At 49.7% G+C, this 23,029-nt stretch overlaps 1 long non-coding RNA gene across 1 annotated transcript; it reads left to right on the top strand.

Moving 5' to 3' along the window:
* Positions 1-14,142: 14,142 nt before the first annotated feature.
* Positions 14,143-15,155, top strand: LOC149356753 (uncharacterized). Its single transcript, XR_016289836.1, has 2 exons — positions 14,143-14,386; positions 15,006-15,155. It is a non-coding gene; the product is annotated as an uncharacterized LOC149356753 (long non-coding RNA).
* The last annotated feature ends 7,874 nt before the right edge of the window (positions 15,156-23,029 follow it).

The raw sequence follows: 23,029 nt of genomic DNA, 5'->3' as shown, positions 1-23,029 counted from the left end.
AGGTCTAGAATACAGTGCAATGCATGTGTAAACTATATTAACTGTGTTTCGCAAGAGTAAAGTTTTCGAAAACAATGTTGCGCTGACATAAAAAGTTGTTCAATGAAAGGAAGTTAACAAGGTTGGTGAATATTATATGTTTGAACATTTTGGGTCAAGTATTGGTAAGGGATATGGGACGATAATTAATAGGGGATGCTTTGCTGCCGGATTTGTAGACTGTAACCACCTTTCCGATCTTCCACTCAGTAGCAGCGTTGACTGGTCAATGCTGGAAAAGTTTGGTTAGTATAATGGGCGAATAAGCTGCAGTGCTTTTTAAGTAACGCAGTCATAACCCGGAGCGGAATGAACACTGAGTCCATCAATAAGCTTATTCACACCAGTAGGAGCAACAGTTATAGGTGGCATGAAAACATAGTTGAAGTGGTGAGTTGTAGGCATATGTATACATCAGATATGGGTGTAAAGTTGTCAGTGATTACGCGGTTAAGAATCGTGACGCGAACGTCGGAAGGGATGAGGTCGCCTAACGGGTCAGATAACGCAAAACTATCGTCGGTGGAAGGATTAATGACCCGCCAGAAGTTTTGACATTGGTGGTTACATGTGAGTGGAAGTGCTTTTAGCGCTTTTGAGCGCCTGAACATACATGTTGGAAGCCGCTGAATACGAAGTCCGATCGCTCACTAGTTGGCGAGAACTTTGCGATGCGGTAGAGGCTTTCTTTTTGTTAGATAAACGTTTAATGTGATTATTACACTAGGGAGCTATTGAGTGGGTGGTAGCAGTGCGTTCAGGAGTGTATTGTTCTGTGAGTTGGGTGATTATAGCTGTGAACATGCTCCAGTTGGTTTGAATGCTGCGGACACCAAAGCTATGGGAAAGCATCGATAAAAAAAAATAGTTCATTATTTATCGCCTGAAAATTTGCTCCATTGTAGTCTCGTATTATTATTTTTTTCTTTTTGTTAGTGTTCGGAGTGGCTAGATTAATGTCATAGTGCATTAGCAAGTGGTCGCTGATGCCTGGCAGGTATGTAATAGGTGAGACTATGTCAGATCGATTTGTCAGGATTAAATCTAGCGTATTAGCCGCGTTGGCTGTTATAGTCCCTTGTGAGCACAAATGCACTAACGAGAATACTGAGCGCACATCTAAAAATTCGCGACTTCGAGACGAGAACGGGGACATTAAAGGGGAGTTGGTATCCCATGTTATCTTCGAAAAAATTAGATCGGCAAATAAAACAATACTGAAATAGATCATGGTGCTTTGTTTTTAAGTGTTTCCATAAAAAAGTATGGCAACAGATAAGGAAAGGCTTAGGTGATCGTGATCGAGGAGGTTAGACTGAATTATAGTGCAACAGCTTGAAACAGGTCTTCACATCATTCATATATACTTTTGCATCTGAGCCTTGTATTTATTGCTGTATTTTGTGTTACAACTTGTATTTAACATTTTTCAATTTTGCTAAACCTGTTCTTTTTTGCATATATTATGTATTCGCCCCTCCTGCTTGGGCCTACTGTAGGCCTGCAGTATGTTCTAAATAAAATAAAAATAAAAAGAACATTGCAGGAGCCCGGACAAAGCAAAATTACACAAATTACGTTTGAATAGAGATTATGGCAGGAAAGTGGATGAAATATAGCTAAAAGAAGAATTGTGAACCGAAGCAAAGTATGTAATGAGCCAGAAATATGCATATCAAAGAAGACACTGCACTGAGAAAATGGACAGCATGAAATAAATGAGCAGCACAAGTGCAGCGTACAGGCCTTTATCAAAGAATTTATTTTTTGTTTATTTACCACGTCCTGGTAGTGTTAGCTCCATAAAGCATTATCAAAATTATCACAATTTTCAGTTTTATTTGCTTAGGAGAACGTTAGAGCATTAAGAACTTGGCTCATAAATGCACCTCAAATATTGCCATAAATCATCGTACTCTTCGTCCTGGGCCACAAGAGCTGGGGCTTCATGAGATAATTATTACGGTGCATTAACGAAAATTTCAACATGCCGTCAGCATGCAAAGATTTTATACTGGCGCTGAAAAAACCGCATTTTTTTAATTTTCGCTGGCAGGAGGGAGTAACTTTCTTGACTGCGCTGCTTTCTTCCTAAGCAAATGAAAGACGTGTATGCCGAGCAAAACAATTCGAAAATATGTAGCGTAAGATATAACACTAATGCACTGTGAAGCTTGATGCCTTATTGGTCCAGTAGAGTGGAGAGCTGGGCGAGTTAATTGGTTCACGATTGTAGAAAGAAAACCAGCGCAAAAGACGGGGACACAGAACTCGGAACACAGAATACAGGAACACAGAACACAGCGTCGTCCTGTGTTCCTGTTGTGCATCTCCGTCCTTTGCCCTTGTTTTTTTTTTCCTTAATTGGCCATGCACTTGTGGCAATTTAAGTGCACTTCCTGTGAATTTTGCACAAAAGTAGTGTATTTTTGCATTCACCTTTTTTACACGCTGAGTTGTTTTATCTTTTGGTCACTTCAGAAGGGAGGAGTTAGTATAGAAGTAATTTACTTGGAGAATACAAGGAAATATATCTTGCGATGAATTTTCTCATATTTTAATTCTGCCTGATGGGAATGCATTACGCGCCATACGGTGTTACTCACAACCAAACGCCCAAGGCTCTAAGTTGGGCAAAGCATGTATCATATATGTGGAAGTGCGAATATGGCTGTGGTGCGCTGGGCGTCTTGCATGCACAGCAGGAAGTGATTTGTGTCTAGACCATCCAGGAGGGCATGTACAAGGACGGGAAGATAGTACAAACGCTAAAAAAAAAAAAAGCTAGCTTTTCATGTGGTGGCTTCTAGCAAGTACCAACGTTGGGGCAAAGCAACCAGTTTTGGGCGCCTTGTAAGAAGAAAGGATGGTTCTGGGAAGCGGAGGCAGGGCTGCGTACGGCGCACGCGAGGTCGCGGGGTCACGGAGTCGCGCTGCAGCAGCACATCGGGAAAAGGTTGAATTCTTCCACTCGCCACTCGCAGCGCACCGCAGAACCGGCAGCCTTCTCTCTTGTCCGCCTACCCGGCAGGTTCCGGCCGGGGAGACGGACAATAGTCGCGGGCGAGAGCGAAGGAGGGGGGGGGGGCACCACATGAAAAGCATTAGAAGAATGTCACTGGCGCCTCCACTACGGCTCAGCTTGTACTATTCTGGCGCAGTGCTGCATTTCGCCGTAATCGCTTGTCAGCAAAGTGAACACAGCACCGTGCCTTCCCGTGAATAGTACAAGCAGGGACGTCGCGGCCACATCGGCATTCGCAGTATAGCGCCGCCCTGTCGCTTATTTGCTCGCTTATCCTCTAACAAGTCAAAAAGTCTTCCTGTTGTGGCACGACATCCATGGCTTACGACACCACGTCTGTCATTCCCCTTCATACTTCAAGCGTTTCTCTTGCTATGGAAGTATTAGCCGCTGCGGCCACCAATTCAAGCAGCGAGAAAAATTTCAGCGCCGCAGGATTCGTAATGAAAGAGCGCCGCTCTTGTTTCGATCAAGCCATCATCAATGAACAACTTGCATATTTAGAGTGATAAATCTATACCTTTATGCGTTGTGTCTTGTGTATAATCCCAAACTGTGATCTGGAATGCGAGGTCAAAATTTGAATGTCATTGAAATAAACTCATTTTCCTGAAATTCTCTTTTTGTGTCGTCGCCGCTTTGCAGGTCGGGCCGAGCACGAGCGTGCTCAGGGTCCTTCAGTGTCGGGCCGGGCTTCCTGTCGGTAGGTTAAGTCCCGGGCCGGGCGCGGGTTCGAAATTGCGGCCCGTGCTCTATTCAGAAACCTAATCACATTTCCTTTTGTGAAAAAAGAGCTATGTGCAGAGTTTAAATGGTGCAAGTAGAAGCTACAATGAAGTCAATTACCAAACACATCGAAACATCAGTTGTGATGCCTGAAAAAAGATGTACTGCAACATATAAATACTCAAGTCTCGATAAGCAGGAATACAGGGGAATAAAAACAGTTTTCTTTTGTTCGGGCTCACGCACCTGCTACAAACATATTCTTTATACATAGCAATAAAACTTGAAATAACTGTTTAAGAAGCCTTTTGGTCAAAGTATAGCTAAGTATGACTGAAAGGAGTCCGCAAGATATGCACGGAAGCAGGCATGCAGTGTGACAGCGCAGCGCGACAGGTGCGCTTTTTAATCTCGCGCGCGCACTGAAGAACATGGGTTTATGGTTTATTGGGGTTTTAACGTCGCAAAACGAGTCAGGCTATGAGGGACGCCGTAGTGAAAGGGGTTCGGAAATTTCGACCACCTGGGGTTCTTTAACGTGCACTGACATCGATCGCACAGTACACGGGCCTCTAGAATTTAGCCTCCATCGAAATTCGACCACCCCGACCGGGATCGAACCCGCGTCTTTCGGATCAGCGGCCGAGCGCCATAGCCACTGAGCCACCGCGGCGGGTCGAAAGACATGACGGGGACACGCCGAGGAGGCAACGCTGCAGTGCACGCTGCCTCCTCGCCTCTCGGCTCCTCGCGAGCAGCCCCGTCCGCTGACGAGCGGTGGCGGGGGAAAATCTAGGGAAAACATGCCTGTCCCCAACCGGACATGACGTCATTAAATATCACGTGACCTATGACGTCACGCGTATGACGTCATATTTTTTTGACCAATCAGCGTTTCCAGCCTGCCGTCCCGCAAACGCTTGTGCAAGCATAGAGTCAATAGAGTTAATATAACCAACTCTAGAGGGAAAGCTGCCCATTGAGCTCATGCATTCCAGTGGGCAACGCATGAACGCAGCCATCACACAACGGTTTGCGTGCGTTGCCAGCTGTTTTGTCACGTTCTAAATCTGGACAAAGAACGGAGTTGGAACCTGGCAACATAGTCCGTGGGAAGATGGCGGTATGCAGAGTAGCTCTCGACTGCTCTAAACTGCTGTAAACAACGGCAAAATCGCCGCATTTGGATCGTTTTCAATGGTATGCAGTGTCGCATACCGATTGTAATTTCATAAAGGTGGCTTGTGACTTCTGAATTGTTATTTGAAGGCTAGTACCGCGATTGTGACGCGCTGGAGTGTATTTCGTCTGTCGAGCGCACGGGATTTTGCATGTCCTCTGTTGTCGAGTGCAAACACACGTCGGAAATTTGCTTTGGCCCCAAAAGGGCGAACACAATTCGCAATGGAAACGAATGCCCAAGGTAAATGGAGCAACTGCTCTGCCTGGTTTGTTTTCAATGTTCAGCGTTTTGTTATATTAAATATCGAAGGTATGTTAGAGTACCGTGGGCCTCTCGCGTTTTTTTTTATCTTTCTCCTTCACCGAGGAAGACGGTGCCGTGTCTTTTCCGGCGCAAGACGAGCTCATAATGAGATTTTTCGTACGCAGCAACGCTCAGAGCTTCATCACGAACGAGTGAAACAAGGTGGAGGCAGAAATGCATGAAACGCCATGTACCGCTCGAGAAACCTTCGTTTCATGTCCAGCATTGTGCGCATTAAATTGTGGGTGCTTGGTTGGTTGTTGTGATGGGTTTTTGTTATTATTTGTGTTGTTTTTTTTAGGTTTATGACTGCTTTTGCTTCTAATGTGTGACACTGCTTTTTGCTGAGATATTTTTTATTCCTCTGTTTGGTTTCAACACCCATTTATGAGAAGCTAGTGCCGCAAGTACAGCCGCAACGGAAAAAGATTAGCACAGTGACGTGACACCGGAGCGCCAGATAGCAACGCTTGGCGCTGCGGTTTCGAGCACGTCGAGAACAAAAGTGCCAAGGGGTGTTCGCGAAGCAGGGCGCTGCGCCAAACGCACACTGCGGTTTTCGTCACTCCGGTGACGTCACTGTGCCAATCTTTTTCCGTGGTACTTTATACGCACGGGATAAGAAGGGTCCTGCGATTACATGTATGCTGTCTTGTTTACATGCCGATTTCCTGCCACTGGCTGTGTTCGGAGCAATAATGCGCTGTCAGATGCTTGAGCTGAGGATCATAAGTGTGCCTCTTTTCCGTAAAATAAACAGTTGGTAGACTCCTTGTCGTATGCAGCCATGGAGCAAAAAAAACTAGGAGAGAGTGCGCTCAGCCTCTGCAAGCCATCCTCCTCTGACGCCGCTGACGAGGGCCCTTTTGCGCACTGACTCTTGGGAAATAGGCCCTCCTCCACAGTTACTAGACTGCCAAGCAGCGGTGCTTCTTAGTGAACGTCCGTGCTCCGATGTAGCGCAGTAGCGCAGCGCCTGTGTTGCAGCTTTGGCGGAATGCGTACCGAACTCGAGGTTGTCTGAAGGCTCCGCGTCTCAACACTTCTGTAGATTACACTCTTGAGTTTTTGGGAGCACTGTAGAAAACTGGAGGTAAACTTTTCATAAAAGGGTGCGGCCGCGACCTCGTCACTGTTCAGCTGTGTTTCATACAGAGAACAGAGATTCCTCTCGTCGTTATACACACATACGGAGCGTTTATTTCAGCGCATGCTATAAGCGCAGAACTCGAGAGTAGGCGAAGAAAACGAGCCTCTAAAAAAGGGTGCAGTGGCTTCTAGAGCGCTCACGGCGGACGGTAACGAGCGCTCCGGCGCGCTGCGCAAGATTCTATTTCTCGCGCAGGCGGACTTCGGCCCGCCCATGGGCCGGCCGTTCTCCGCTAATCTCGAGGTACAAGTCGCGCCGAATACGCTCGCGCACATACGCGGTTCCGACGTGAAATGCGGCAGTGAAGTATTTCTCTCTCTGAGACTCTCTCGCTGTCGAGAGAGAGTGCCGGCGGCTTTACGTATGCCCCTGCGCGGGGTCGACGAGGCCTTCTCTTGCCTAGGCCTACTCCGACCGCCCTACTCCACCCGGTTTCCGTGGATTGCTTGCGTCGCCCGCACATCCAGGAATCGTCGGCTCAAGGCACAATTTTTCCGTAGGACCACCGCTGGAGAAATGTGCTCTCGCTCAGCCTAACCCGTCCGGCAACCACGCCCAAGTTTTTGCCGAGAATGACTTCGGACGCGCCTGTCGCTGGTCCCAGCGGCATGCAGGCCCCCCCACAACCACCAAATGAAGATGCCGACTCGGATATGGACCTACAACACCATACTGCCGATAGTGACCTGGTGGCTCGCTCATCTCGCGACTCCTCGCCTGAAACCTCCCAGCAGGATGGCTGGGAGAAAGCGTTGAGCAAATACCAGACCAGGAAGCTCCGAAAAGCTGCCAAAATTGCCGACAGCCCTTTGGAGGGAAGCGGTGTCTCGCCGCATATCCCGATGACTGACCGCGTCCCCGCGACCAGCCTCAAGAGCCGCGGTTCCCGTGCCCGTCTCCCACCTCTACCCAAAAGTGACTTTAAAATCGTCATTCGACCTCATCGAGGCCTCGCCGTCAAGAATTTTACCAACCTCGAAATTTCCAAGGCCATCTGCAACGCCTGCCAACACCCACAACAAGTCAGCGGCAAGTACATCACGCGACCTCGCCCTGGCTCCAACATATTGATCGCAAGCACGCCGCATCCCGATGTTGCGAACGAGATCAGGCAGATTGTCGGCCTCACACTGGGCGACCACACCTACGCGGTCAACGCCTACGTGCCGTACAGCGACAAAGAACGGAGGGGAGTCATACACGGCATCCCCGACAGCGAGACTCCCGAAGCAATCAAAGCCGGCATCCGCATCCGCACGCACGGCGTCACGCTACTGAACGCCAGAAGAATGGGCAAGACATCTTCGATGCTGCTCACCTTCGAAGGCCCCATCACCCCCAAATGCGTCTACTACGAAGGAGCGGAGATCCGGTGCTTCCCCTACCGCGCTGCGAGACAGTTCTGCTACGTGTGTATGCAGCCGGGTCACCGCTCCGACGTCTGTCCAAACCCAAACACCGTAGCCTGCAGGCAGTGCGGGGAAAAGAATCAACCCGACGGCCATCGATGCCAGCCAAAGTGCGCTTTGTGCGATGGAGCGCACACGACTGGCAGCCGGGACTGCCCAAACCGGCTAAAACCGCTCAAGTCTATGCCTGACTCGGTCTCCTCTACCGATCAGCAACGCCGCTCCCGTAAGGATGGCCCACCACAATTCCGCTCCCGGAGATGGTTCAGCAGAGAGGGCGAGTCGTCCAGCCGTAGCAGCAGCCGTAGCGGAAGCCGGTCCAGGTCGGCCTCCACCACCCGATCCGACGTCAACGCTTCCCAGCATCCCCAGTCCAAGGGGAAAGCAGGCAAGAAAAACAACAAATCCAACAACAAGCAGGTGAGCTGGGCAGAAATTGTCAAGGGCTCCCCTGTTCCTCAGAATGCTCCCACACCACCAAAATGTGCGGAATGTAACACACTGGCGCGCACAGTAGCCAAATTGCAGAGCCAAATCGTAGAATTGACTCGAAAAATCACCCCTCCAATACCACCCCCAAGAAACACGGCGAAACAACCACCTGAAACCCCACCACCGACCTCCTCCCAACCCACTCCAACACCTTTAACGCCTACACCCCCCCAGTCCGAGGCTACGACCTCCCCCACATTCATCAGCGATATGGAAATTCGTATCGAATCCCGCATCCTCGCTAGCGTACGACCCCTCTTACAAACGATCAGCTCGCAAATGGCTCAACTTGCTGGGCAACTGGAGACATTTAAGGCAGAGCTCACGACCCAGCGAGCCCTTATCGACACAAAGGCACCCAGTCGTAAACGTCTCACAACTGCCGACAATCCTCGAGCAAAGGCGTATAAAGGCACAAACGCGCCCGCGGCCGTCGCTGTAAGCAGTGACAACGAGTCCATCAAAAGCTTCACTAGCGCTCAAGATGGCTCCGCCTTCTAAGTCACGCACTCCCGACAGACTTGAAATCTGGCAGTGGAACTGTCGAGGCTTCAGGAGGAAACAAAGTCTCCTGAAGCAATACATTCACGTAACCCCGATTCGACCAGACATAATCTGCCTACAGGAGATCGGAGCACACACGGCGCCGACACTAATGGGATATTACACCATTTACAACCCTGATTCGCCGAAAGTGGCCACCCTTGTTTCTAAGGACATCACGGTGGTCGAACACTCCTTGAGAGAACAGGAAATCAACTACAACATGGTCGAGGTTATCCCCAACAAGAGGGGCCGTAAAAGCACCTTTGTTCTGAACGTGTATCACCCCCCACGAGCAACCAAGGCCAATTTCTCTGACATACTTCAAGAGGTAGATCAGCTAGCTGTTTCGCACCAACTTATCGCACTCGGTGACTTTAATGCTCCCCACAGTGAATGGGGCTACAAAACCAACTCGCCGCGTGGTCTGAGCGTGGTACGAGCCCGGGATGCCCTGGGCCTGGAAATACTTACTGACCCTTTATACCCAACCCGCGAAGGGAACAGCGTCACGCGCGATTCATGCCCTGACCTTACAATTGTCAAGAACATCTCTAACGCTACGTGGACGAATCTCGGGGAGAGCTTAGGAAGCGATCACTACATCGTCAGCACGTCTATCGCCTCCGCAAACGTTCGCCGCACCCTGGGAACAGCCAAAATCACAGACTGGACTAAATACCGAGCACAGCCCGTCCCAGAAGACCCCATTCAATCAATCACGGAATGGAGTGAACATATTAGGAAAGCACACAAGCAAGCCACTACCGAAGTACAATGCACACCCGATAATCCGGCGGTTGATCGTCACCTTCTCAAGTTGTGGCAGACCCGACGGGCTCTGGTTCGCAGATGGAAGCGCCAACGTCTCAACCGTCCCCTGAGACTCCGCATAGCCCAGATCACGGCAGAAGCACAAGACTATGCACAGCTTCTCTCTCAACAGAATTGGCAGGAATTTTGCGAATCACTACGCGGCACGCTGGGGACCTCCCGCACCTGGGCGATCCTCCGCAGCCTCGTCGATCCGCAAACATCGCGGTCTGTCACTAACCGCACACTCAAGAAGATCGCCCATCTATACCCCGGAGACGACGCGGCCCTCCTCACCGCCCTCAAAACCAAATATATCGGCACCCCCCATCCACCCAGCACGATCTCGTACACGGGAGCCCCAAATGAGAGGCTGGACGCCCCCATCACCACTGCCGAGGTTTACGCCGCGGCTCGATCTGCCACACGCAACACGGCAGCTGGCGCGGACAAGATCACCAATGGGATGATCCGAAACCTGAGCAAGTCGCAGATCGAGGTCCTCACTACCTACATAAACGACACCCTGTGGGAGGCGGGAGAACTCCCTGCAGAGTGGAAACACTCCGAAATAATTACTATACCCAAACCAGGCAAACCACCAAGCCTGGAAGCCCTACGACCCATCTCCCTCACCTCATGCCTGGGCAAACTATACGAGCGCGTTATCCAGACCCGCCTCCAAAATTACATAGAGGACAACAACCTCTTTCCACCCACTATGATCGGCTTCAGGAAAGGTCTGTCTACACAAGACGCTTTCCTCCTTCTCAAGGAAGAAGTACTCAGCAACATCCCGAGAGGCGGCGAGCACCTCATTATGGCACTTGATCTGAAAGGCGCTTTTGACAACGTCTCTCACGACGCCATCTTGAAAGAACTCAGCGCCCTCGATTGCGGACCCAAGACCTTTAAATACATCAGAAACTTTCTCAGCAACCGCACGGCCACCATTGGCATGGGAGATGTCCGCTCCGACACAGAGCAGACACCCAACAAAGGCACTCCCCAAGGCTCTATCATCTCTCCTCTCCTCTTCAATATAGCTATGATCGGCATGGCAAGAGCACTCGAGGCTATCGAAGGCATCGGCTATACTATCTACGCCGATGATATTACCATCTGGTCCACCCGGGGTTCCCTCGCCGACAAAGAAAACACCTTACAAGAGGCAGTCACCTGCGTAGAAAGACAAGCAGCAAATTGCGGCCTCCGCTGCGCACCCGACAAGTCCGAAATTATCCGCATTCAGGGCTATGCCTACAAATCTCCAGGCGACATCGAGGTTTACCTCGAAGGCACGAGAATAAAGGAAGTCCCTCTCATCCGCATCCTGGGTCTCTGGCTTCAGAACGACAGGAAAGTCAACCACACGCTACAGCGTCTCCGGACTACTGCCCTCCAGATTTCCCGCATGATTCGGCGCATCACCCGCAACCGAAAAGGCATGAGAGAGGAGGATACCATCCGACTGATACAGGCCCTAGTCATGAGCCGCCTGTCATACGGTCTCCCATTCCTAACACTTCTGGGGAATGAACGAGATAAGGCCGACGCCATCATCCGTACCGCCTACAAACATGCATTAGGCCTCCCGATGTACACGGCCGGCTGCCACCTCGAGGACCTGGGACTGACCAACACCATTGATGAAATTCGAGAAGCCGTCCTTGTTTCGCAAAAGGAACGCCTCCTCACCACCAAAGCTGGACGCGCAATTCTGGAAAGAGTGGGCTCCCCGGCTGACATACGCGCCGTACAGGACTACGAAGACCTACCCTCAACTCTCCGAACTCGCGTGTATGTAGCCCCACTCCCGAAGAACATGCACCCGGACCCGCAGAAGGGGCGACGAAAAGCGCGAGTGGACTACCTGCGCCGCACACATCGACAGGCACGAAATGCTGTATATGTCGACGCAGCCATGTACCCTAATTCTACAAACGCGGTAGCGGTTGTCTTGGACACCAATTTCAAGGAAATCGCCAGCGCCTCCCTACGAAACTGCTCTCCGACAGTAGCAGAAACTGCTGCAATCAGCCTCGCCATCCAGCACGGCGATACCACGGGAAGTGACCTAAAAATTGTTACCGACTCCCAGTCGGCGTGTCGACTCTTCCTCTCTGGCAGACTTCCACGCTCCATCGCTCCCATTCTGACTACTCCAAATGTTCAAAACTCCACATGCAAGCACCAAATCACTTGGACTCCCGGGCACGAGGGGCTCGAGGGAAACGAGGCCGCGGACAGTCTAGCTCGAGGATACACTAACCGAGCGACTAACCTCCCCGACCTCACCCCTCTCCCTTCTGCCTACGGCGAACGCCTCCTCCTTCTCCGAACTCAAAGGCAAGTCTATCCCCCACCACACCGTAAGCTGACGGCGGCAGAGGCGAGGGATTGGCGACAACTACAGACGAACACCTTTCCTAACCTACACAAATACCATATCATCTTCCCCGATAGATATGATGGAATCTGCCCCTGGTGTGGCGGAATTCCAACAACATACCATGTAACATGGGGCTGCTCCGGTGCCAAGCCCCTCGAACTAGACAATCATCGATCCGAGGAACAGTGGGAGTCTGCCCTGCTCAGCTCTGATTTGGCGACCCAGCGTAATCTGATATCCCAAGCAAGAGCAACAGCGGTGGACATTGGGGTCCTGAAATAAGGACTCCACCCAAAATCTGTATTTTCACCTCTTTATGTACCTTTTTTGTGAATAAATGTTTTCTACTACTACTACTACCCCTGCGCGGGGTCTCCCGGCCACTGCGCACAATCACTTACAAAAAGAAGTAAACTGTGTGTACTACATAGCCGCGCGCACGTAGCGTCTTGTCTCGGACTAATCGCGCGCTCGGCACACTGCACTAGCGGCCGGGGTGGGGCGCCCGGCCGCGTATACCGTCCGAGGTAGCACCAAGGGAGCGTTCGTGTCACGCGTGCACTACCTGGCAAAGAGCAAGCGGGAAGTCAAGTCCGCCTGCTTGATGAACGCACAGAGGCTCACCATTGTTCTGTTACGGATGCGCGCACTGCCGCGCGCCCACAGGAGCGCTTCGAGACCGTCCGGGGTGATACCCAGCGCCCTGTAGGCCGCGAGCATCTCGCGATGGTCGTGCAGTTGCTCGTAGAACGAGAGAGCGAAACCGAAATCCGGCAAAGAGCTACCGCTGCCTTGTCACGTGAGGGCGTTTTTCTACAGAGGCTAGAAGGTTTTCCTAGTGTCGCGACCGGGCCGGCGCAGCTGAAATAACTTGCTATGCTCAAGGCAGATGGCGCTGCCGCCCGCTGGCGTGCGGGCGGGCGCAAGAAGCCCCTATGGGTAGTGCTCGCTGGTTCAGTCGGTTGATCATGTGTGGGTTGCTATCACTGCTTTGACAAGGCGTTAAAGTGTTAAAGACGGTGCAAACACTGGCATAGGTTCTCTTCTCATTTAAATTCGACACGGACTAGCTGTAACACCGACAGTGTGCCGCGGCAGGAGCAAATGCAAGCGTCTCGTCGGGCCTCACCTACTGCGCCGTAAAGAAGCGTAAAAACGCATTTCGTGCATGATACCGAAATGAGAAAAGGAAGCGGCACAAATTGCAGGGTGGAACGTCTTTATTACACAAGGTTCCATGACAACAATGTACAAATGCCTTTTTTTGTGCGAAGTGCCCTGTGCGAGGCTACTGACAGCGCCTCATTTTCAGCAACTTTTTCTTTTCTCGCTGCGCGCCGCGCTCTTTGTTTACCGACTTTACAAGGAAATGCATCCTAGTCAAGGCGTAAAACTTGACCACTTCTGTCGTAATTCGACGTCCATGCTCCGCGCAGCCCACACCTTGAAGCTCACGTCCCTGAAGAAAATGCAGAAAGCTGACCATCCCAAGCAACCACAGATATCCGTCGGACGTACGAGCTAGATCCGAACGTCCTTTGCCGAAATCGGACGTCCATCGGACGTACGAACACAATCCGATTTCGGATATCCGTATTCGTACATCCGCCGGACATACGGGCAGTGTCCACTTTTGTATATCCGCATGAGAGACTAGGTGTACGTCCGAAGGATGTAAGGCCGAGTATTTTCCCAGGCCATATGGACGTTTTTTCACAGAAAATTCGCGTCTTTCGTGTATGTATACTGTTTTATTTGCATCAGTTGGAGGGTTTGACGCGAAGACGTTTGTAAATTGGTGCGATTCCACTCCTACCTGCAGTGCAAGAGCCGCCAACGAGCTAAATTTATCTAAGAGGAGAAGCAGGTGTTGCAGAATTTTGCAAGAACTCAATGACTAGTTTTATATTTATAAAACTTCTCCAAATTAGTGGAGTTGTGCGACATGTCCACCGTTTTGCTAGCTAAACTTGCCATTGAAACCCATTGAAACCATTCTTAAGAGTCAAAACTCCCGTGCATTCTGCTATCACCATCATCATAGATGTCAGTTCGCGGTCAGTCCAATCCAATCCATCAGTACGGCTCCGCAGCGCTGTTGTTGATTGGTCACGTAGTGTTGTCGCGCAGAGCTTTATAGCTCTGTTGTTATAATGTGTGGCTTTGTTCGGTCTGTGGACGAAAGTAGTATGTAACTTAAGCAATTCGAAAGATACAGGAATCGCCTGAAGCTCTTCTGGAACACCGGAATCCCGTACTGCGTCGACCTTGGTTTAAAGAAGGCTTAGTGCACATGTGATTGCCTACGAAGGTATGTATCCAGTACACTTCTTGGAACTTGCTTCTAGGACAATGCAGCATGCTCATATAACATTCGTTCACAGGACAATGGGAGCAGTAAGCGCGAGGAGATGGCTTCCACAAGTGTGTGCTGTTCTCACACTTTCGGGAGCCTACATCACACAGATGCGGGAGCACTCAACTCGCGCGGCTAATTCCCACTCCTCTTCAAAGATGCCGGACGGAGTATTTTCGCATCTTGTTAATTTTTAAGGCATCGCTAGGTTCACTGTGCCTATATAAAGAGTGACAACGCGCGAAAGGCAGCCCATAGGAAGCACGTGTAGTTCGCAGTGGTTCGCAACGGAAGCTTTGCGGCTTTCTGTGCACAGTCGCGTACAGTGCTGCGCAGGTTAGTGCCCTAAGGCCCATAAGAATAAATAAAGAACAGATGCATTGTCAATTATGGTGTGGAAAAGTGAGAGCTGTTATTGCCTGATACTTATTGAGGTGTTTGTTAAAGTGCATTGTCTGTTATACTTGCAGCATTAAACACTTCTATTAATTGGTTCCAATGTTTTTACTTGGGCTGCTGCATTGTGCCATTTGTTTCACATGACTGATGTTTGCCGCGTTCTTTTTTATTTCAGAAATCCTGTGGGTGGGAAGATTACGGATGTGTGTCCCAAGCTTGCCACATTTGAAGAGTCACATTTTAGAAATTTTCCGAATATAACTCATTGCTCTGCTGCTGGTGATGTATCATCAACCACAATAAAATATGCGTGCTATGCATCAAATTGTTTTTGGTTTTATTGCATCGCGCGGAGTGTAAAAAGCACGCATGCACCATATATGCGAATATTCGAGAAAGATCCGCCAATGGACGTACTCAACTGGACGTCCGTCGGCGGGCGAACCGTATACCTTTGGCCACCTTTCGGACGGCCGACGGACGTCTACCGGCTGTTTGCGGATGTTCAGTGGACGTACAGAACATCCGAAACAGACCTCTGTCGGCCGTCCGAAGGATATCGGTGGTTGCTTGGGATGCTTTCTGCGTGTAGCTCATTGCGGCTGAAAAACACCGTAAATGCGTCCTTAAGCTTAGCTATGAGCTGTTCAATTGGCCTTGATGGATAAACTAAGCCTCCATGGTCAAAATTTCGAGTAAGTGAGGCATTGTTTTTTGACTCGGCTTGCAAAGGCGAAGTGCTGAAACAAGTTGCACATTCGGGGCAAGGAAATATTTTAAGGATTTTTCTTACAACATACCCAGCTACATAAAAAATTAGTCTGCTGTCACTTTTTTTGTCTACACAGCCCTGATGATCGCTCAGGCTGCTGTGCTCCTCGAGCAGCTCTGCAGCAGAAGCCAAGTTTCCGCCATCCAGTAAATTATCGACAAGTGTAGTTATTCGTTAATTTTTTTCTTTGGGAACATCACATGGTTGCAAGAGGGCAGTCACGACTTCTGCAGGTACGTTTGCTCCTTTTGGAGGCTTTGCGAGGCTGTAGAAAGAAAGGTTGTTGATAATTATCAAAAACTGCCCCACAGTTGGATGATCATTGCAACCGAAGCACTGGCGCACAATCCCAAGTACATTCTCCATCCTGTCTTGGCTTAGGTTTGCAGTCAACAAGAACTTGTATTGCAGCGACGTGGTCAGGTATTTTACAAGCGACAGTGCGCTTTGCAGCGTTACACGCAGCCCAAGGGCAGTTCCTGCACTTAAAAAGCCGCCACCATACTGTGCAGCATGTTCCTCCCATTCCTTGAGAAAAACAATGAACTCATTCAAAAACTGTGCACTTCTTGAATCAGCACGAAGGCCTTTTGATGGGATTCTAGATGACATTATAAAAATTAGTCTTTCCATTAGTTTTACAAACCGTTCTTTCAGTTCGATGTTTCTGACGTTGTCCCTTTGCAAATGGTCCCGGTAAAAGAAAATACCCTTTAGTACCTCCTGACTGAACAGCTGAAATGCAAGGTTTACTCGCATTTTTTCGAATGCGTTTGGATGCACATGTGATTGCGTGATGTGTGGCATCACCTTCAATGTCGGACGGGGCGCGGAACAACTTTTTTCTTTCGACGACTTGTAGCCACCTTTGCAGAGCGGCACGAAACACGTGCGACCTTTTTTTGTCGGCATTATCACACGTGCTGCACAGACGTCACTTTTTCTCAACACTACGAGGCATCGAGAGTCGCACAAACAAATCACGCCCAAATCGCCCGCGCGCACTTGCCAACTGGCTGGGCGAACGGCGCGGCTAGCGTAGCGCGCCAAAAGCCGCACGCCTGGCAGCTGCAGCGCCACCTACGCTGTGCATCTAAACCGGTTTCACAAGGGCCCCTTGAAACGGCGGCCGTTCACGACACTAGAAAAACCTTCTAGCCTCTGTACTTTTTCCCATGATGCTTTCCACTATATTTTTTATGACTAGGCTTCAAGATTGTGACGTCATGCTCCCTCCTAGTTTTTTTCTTCCTCCATGTATGCAGCCATAGAGTTTCCTACTATTACCTAGAGGGAAAGCTGGCAGCCCGTCTATGGGAGTTTGCATAGCGACCCCTCGAGACCACTTCAGCCACCATGGGCGCTCAAACCATCATGGGGCGATGAGCTACTTGGTGCGGAACTGCAACTTTTGGCCAAAAAATAAAAGAAAAATTAAGCTGTTTGATAACTACAAACGCCCTAATATTCAATATCTTGTCTAATGATTGCAACAAACGAGCAGAAAAACATTTAAGTGCAAAGTTTGCCCAAAATAAGAGACGACTCGCTCTCCTATTGGCCAAGTATTGAACACTACAAAAACTAATGTTTCGTAATTAACGGGCGCACTTTTAAAAGTAAATATGTTTTTAAAAAAAAACTGTTGTTGCTTAAACACTATAACAGGTTTTTAATGACATTTCGGAAAAGTGAAACCTTTTATTGGCGTCGTGTGTCGTCGCGTTTTCATTACTTTGGTTTTTGCACACTGCGTTCGCGCGAAAGTCGTCTGAGCACACACGAACAGCGTTTTCGGAATGAAACGTCTTAGTAGTGCCACTCCGTGTTCCCGAAAAACTACGACTGTCTCGCAACAATTAGCTCACCGCCCCATGATGCTTTGAGCGTCCATGGTGGCTGAAGTGCAGCGCCGCCAGCTTTCCCTCTAGGTAATAGTAATAACTCTATGGCGACTTACATGCGTGGACCGTTTTGCGAGCTCAGCTTTACCCCCCTGCCCGCAAGCAACCCGCGGGCTGCCAGAGGCGGATAATCGAAGAAGCCCAATGGCGATCGGAGGTCAGAAGGCAAGAGCTGGCCACTGATCTCAATGTTTAGACAGTTTCAGTTTCGCAGCTCCTCTCGGGAGGTGGCTAAAGTGACGGTCACGGGAACTAGTGGCGCTGCAGTCGAGCTTTTCTGCATCATCTGCTGTCGCCGGAGTTTTGCTCGCTGCAGTGACGACAGGCTAGTCAGATTTGGAATCTGGTTTTCGTGTGATGGTGCTGTTTGTGTTGTGAAAAACGTGTTTGTGGTGAAATATGTGCACTTGGTGACTTCAAGCGAGAGGTACACATGCCATCCTGCTTTGCGGCCGGCTGCACAAGTGGCAACACAAACGATGCCACCGATCATCATTTTTTCAAACCGCCTCGCGATGAAAGCGAATTTAAAAGGTGGGAGCAGATGTTGCATCGTAAGGCCAGACGGCTCTCTCACACGTCTAAGATATGTGGGCGTCATTTTGAGCATGAAGATATTATCAAGGAGTACAAACACGTTGTGAATGGGCAAGAGGTTCGCATTCCCCGCTGGAACGGGGCGCTAGTGCCCGGTGCCGGCCTTTGACTTTTTCCCAGCCTTCCAGATCGATTCTCAAAGCCAAAAATTGTGAAATGCAGGCGAAAGTCACCGAAAACACGTGTTGTCATGCAGACTGATAATTAAGTATGAAGATCCTTGAAGCGACAGTATACGTCCTCCTCAGGAGAGCCTTGCGTAGAGGCAGTCAGCCCGGATGAGCTGATGCGCCTCTTTCCCGCTCGGCGGAAACCAGTATTACGTCAACTGCACTGACGATTGGTGACCTGGCGACTTCGACTCTACCATCTACGGAGTGGCAACATGAATCTATACAGGACGAAATAACTGGGAAGGTGTGTGTAGTTTAATTTCTACTGCAGAAAGCTAGCGGCAAGCCGTCTGGTGATTCCCAGGGCTGTTATGGGGAAGAAGATGGTAGCTGCTTCGTGAACGGCTACAATAAGTTGCATGCACAAGCAGCTGTTCAGAACTGTAGCTTCTGTCACTGACCTTGAAAACATTCTGCTGGAAACAGATGGCTTATCGATATCTGTGCAGGAGTAAATACAAATATTGATGAACAGCCGACGAAGTCGAAGCTATTCATCACAAACTGTTATGTTTTTTCGAAGCAACTAATCTGTGCGCGTTGCATGCGTTTGCGAAGACAGGTTCGAGCCAGGAAGAAAACAGCAGCGCGCCTCGTGCGGCGCCTCGTTCAGATATCGTTCGCCCCAACACCAGTGGTTGTATCCTTGTTCCCTCCAAGCGAAACAGCTTTTCGCCACGTACCAACAGCAGTTATGCCGTATTCTTGTTTGCTCACGCCGGCAAAAAATAAATTTACCCGCAAGTATGGGCGCGGCGCCGCCCCTCTTTACGAGTGTGTAGCGGACGACGCGCGAGATGTGTAGAAAAGCGCGACTGCAGCGCCGTTAGTTCCTGCACGAGCTGCGAAACTGAAACTGTCTAAGAACGTTGACTGATCTCCAGTAGGGGGCTGGATGGCGCATCGAGCGCCCGAAAGTGAAGCCACCGGAAGAAAGCGTCTTTGTCCCGGAAGCGAGCCTTTGGCAGTGCACGAAATCGGACCTCAGCGACCTCAGCACGGTTTTTCAGTTTCAGCTTTGGTTTTCCACTTAGCATTTCGTCTTTTCGCCGTTCTCGTCTTTTTCCACGACAGTGCTTACCTGTTGCCCCGTCAACTGCACGAGGAGACCAGCAAAGTCTTCGGGAAAGACGTTTCAAAAATAAGGGTCCATTGCGTCGCAATGGGACGACACTAGCAGACGACAGGACGTCGCTACACACAGCAAGTATGGAGCCTCGTCTGCTCAACTCTGTGTCGTCCCGTTGCGCTAGCGTCGCCAACTCTTCTACTCTTTACTGTGATGCTTCTTCCCGCGCTCAAACCAAAATTATGCTCTCGGATAAATTTAAAAAAAGAATAGGTGGAAACCTTCTCCAGGCAGCCGACTTTGCGAGGGCTAGGCTACTATCTGATGAAGTGTCGACGGCGTTCGGTTGGTTCACATTAGCGCCTCCCAAAGGTATGGTACTGCTTTTTTGACGGAGCGCGTCGTGTACTGTTTCGTACTGTAACAAGCCAAGCTCGAATGGGATTTTATTCGTGATCCTTGGTGCAGTTGACTTCTAACAGCGCCTCTCACGCGCGCTGCAGCATTCGTCTTTCTTGCCAGTCATTTCTGTCGCGCTGTGCAGCTGAAATGTAGGTGTGCTTTGGAGTTAGGTTAAAAGCACGTCTGGAAGGTAAATGACACCCAGAAGCGATAAACATCACCTGCCATCATGAGAAGAGTCATCGTCCGCCACAAACTCTAAACTGAAACTGCGGCAGCTGTAGAACGAATGACCCTTCGAGAGCAAAGATTTCCGCGCCATCGCTCGCCTTCACTTTGCTACACGAAAATTCGGTTTTAAGATGACTAAACCTCGCTGTCATTCCACTACTTCTCCTTTACGCTCGGAAGACAAGAACCAGACAAAATATATATTGTTTAATGCACGTACTTCTTTGCCGCGGCAGGGTGAGACCTGCATGCTTGTTTTCTTCGGTTTCTCAGAAATTACAGGGTTCTGCACACAATGCTCACATTTCTCGCGTTCAGCTTGCTTGTTACTTTCATATAGCAGCAGACATTACACGAGAACAACGCAAGAAACTGAGAACGAAAGGGCGAAAAACGAGACTTTTTGCATTGAAATACATAGCAGACACCCGACTTCCGGGAAAAGCCGTCCAACTTCCGGTGGCTTCACTCACGCTCGTCTCGGAAAGCGGGAATACGGCATCCAGCCACCTAGTGGAGATCAGTGGAGCCGGCGCCGTCCATAAGGCGTTCAAACGCGAAACGGCTCTAATTTTACAACGCGTTTATGAAGAGTCATTTAGAATTGGTATTTTACCAGAATCGATTGGTGGGCGAGTTGGTACATGACTAAAGTTGGTACATGAAGAGAGTTGGTACATGAAGAAGCTCAGCTTGAACATGTTCTTCTCCGCAAAGACACATAAGTCAGGATGTCCCTTCAGAGTCATCGTTTCTGAGAATGGGTGCTGGCAAAAGTCATTAGCTTCCTTTCTGCAATCTAAGCTGAAGGTATTACAAATTGACCACCCTTACATGATTAACAGCTCTAACCAACTGGTGACATTTTTAAATGACAACTGTAAGAAAGGCTTTCATGGCTTCTCACTAGACATCAAGGATTTGTATTGTTCTCTCCCGCACAAAGGACTTCTAACCTGTGTAGAGGATGCCATTGACAATTACGGCGCTGTAAGCTTTCAGAACGATACTGGCATCACGGTTGATAATTTTTTAAAACTGTTGTCGCTGTATCTGTCCTCTACTTGCGCCGAGTGGGGGGATTCTATTTATCTACAGAAACAAGGTGTATGTATCGGCTCGTGCCTCGCACCAATAATGAGCAATATTTATCTGTCTTTTTGCAATCGAAAACTCTCTATCAGCCTATCAGGTTTGGGAATCGCAAAAATTTTTAGATACGTTGATGACTACTTGGTGTTGCTGGAAGGTCGCAATGAATGTTCCGCTTCCACTGCTGCCGTTGTTTCTACGTTTAAGGAGAGCCTCCAACCTTCGAAGCTCCAGAAAATAATAGCATACGCTTCCTAGACCTCACCCTCAGTTTCTCAACGAATCATGTATGCTGGTGCTATGAGCCCAGAGCCCAAAATCCCCTCCTCCCCAGTGATTCTGTGCATTCAAAAGTAGTGAAAAGAGGCATCTTCAGCCTGTGTTTTAGGAATGCCATTGAGAAGTCATGCCATCACCTTCAAACCCGTAGGTTTAACATGCAAGTTTCGCGCCTTGTAGCCGCTGGGTATCAACAACTGCTGTGTTCTGTGGCTTGCCGCTTGTTGAAGAAAAACCATCAGGGAAGTAAAGCCGATAAACAGGATCACACCAATAAGAAGACGGTTGTCCTTCCGTACATGCATACTGTTAGCCACAATCTGAAGAAAATTGCAAGCAGGATTGGCGTAAAAGTTCTTTTCTCGGCACCTGTAAAGCTCGGTAGACTGTGCGCGAAGGTTAATTGCGAAGAGGCATCACCAAAACGGTGCCTCATAAAACACCGTGAACCTTTTGTACTGTTGTGAACGTGAATTTCTAACACCGGAACGCTCCCAGTGTTGCGCGTTCGGCCGGTGAGCTACAGAGACGCTCCCCAAGGACGGCGTCCAAGCCGGCGTCTCTCCGAGCCTGCGCGTCGTCATCGTGGAGCGCGTTGTGCGTTCGGGCCGGACAGCTACGGGAACGCTACCCGGGTTGGCGTTCAAGCCTTGCCGGCCAATCAGCCAACAGGACGCTCCTGATTGGACGAAAAGGGGCGGGAGTCTGTGCCGACTCTATTTAAGGGCCCCCGTCTCCTGTGTCTGTGTCTTTTTCCTGTTCAGATACATCGTGCCATGTATCGGGCTTCTCGCTACTTGTAAATATGTAAATACATATACTTTTTTTTTCACGCTGCTCCTTAACCCCCCGTCTCTTCATTGCTCCGGCTGGTCGGCGACAGCGGACCCGCGTCCCGACGGCAACTGAGAGCCCGCGTCTCAACAACTGGATGGCAGCGCTGGGATCGAAGTCAGCTCTTCGCATCGCCTAGCAGCGTTCGCAGTTGCAAAAGCTCCCACGTTGGTGGACCCCATGATCGTGGCTCTGTGAGTGTCCGACCTTTCTTCCCTGAGGTATTTTGCCAGGCTTTTGAATTTAGCGTCAATGCTGGCAGGCTTTCTTTGGCAGTGCTGTGAGTACTGATTGTTGTACGCATTGCTAAGAAGAGATAGGGGACCGGTCGAGTGTCTGAGCGCATCATGGACCTGAAATCTTTGCAAAAGCCGGATCTAATTTTGATCAGCAAAGAATTAGGGGTTGAGCTTGGGAAGGCCATGCGGAAACCGCAAATCATAGAGGCAATAATTTCTTGCGGAGCGGACCATGAAGAGCTTATCGAGACATGGGAATTGATTAAGGAAAGGAAAGCAGCTGAAGAGAAAAGGGAAGCAGCTGAGAAGGAACAGCGCGAGCTGGAACAGAAGCAACGCGATCGCGAGCTTCAGCTTCGAGAGAAGGAGCTCGAGTCAGCACGCCGACAGCAGGAAATTGACCTAAATAAACTGGACGCGGAGTCGAAAAGAGCCGAAGCCGGCGTCGCTCAGCCACCATCCCCCAGCCCAGGAGGAAGGGAAACAATCAAAATTAAAGATTTCATGCAACCCTTCCAGCTAGGCGAGGACATTGGTATTTTTTTGGTGAACTTTGAAAGGACATGCCAAAAAAACAATCTTGGGAAAGATGGGTGGCCACAGCAAC

Source organism: Amblyomma mixtum, chromosome 3, assembly GCF_055824585.1.
Source record: "Amblyomma mixtum isolate Tamu chromosome 3, ASM5582458v1, whole genome shotgun sequence".
Taxonomy (NCBI): Eukaryota; Metazoa; Arthropoda; class Arachnida; order Ixodida; family Ixodidae; genus Amblyomma; species Amblyomma mixtum.
Note: the sequence above shows the minus strand (reverse complement) of the source record. Positions and strands in the feature narration are given on the sequence as shown.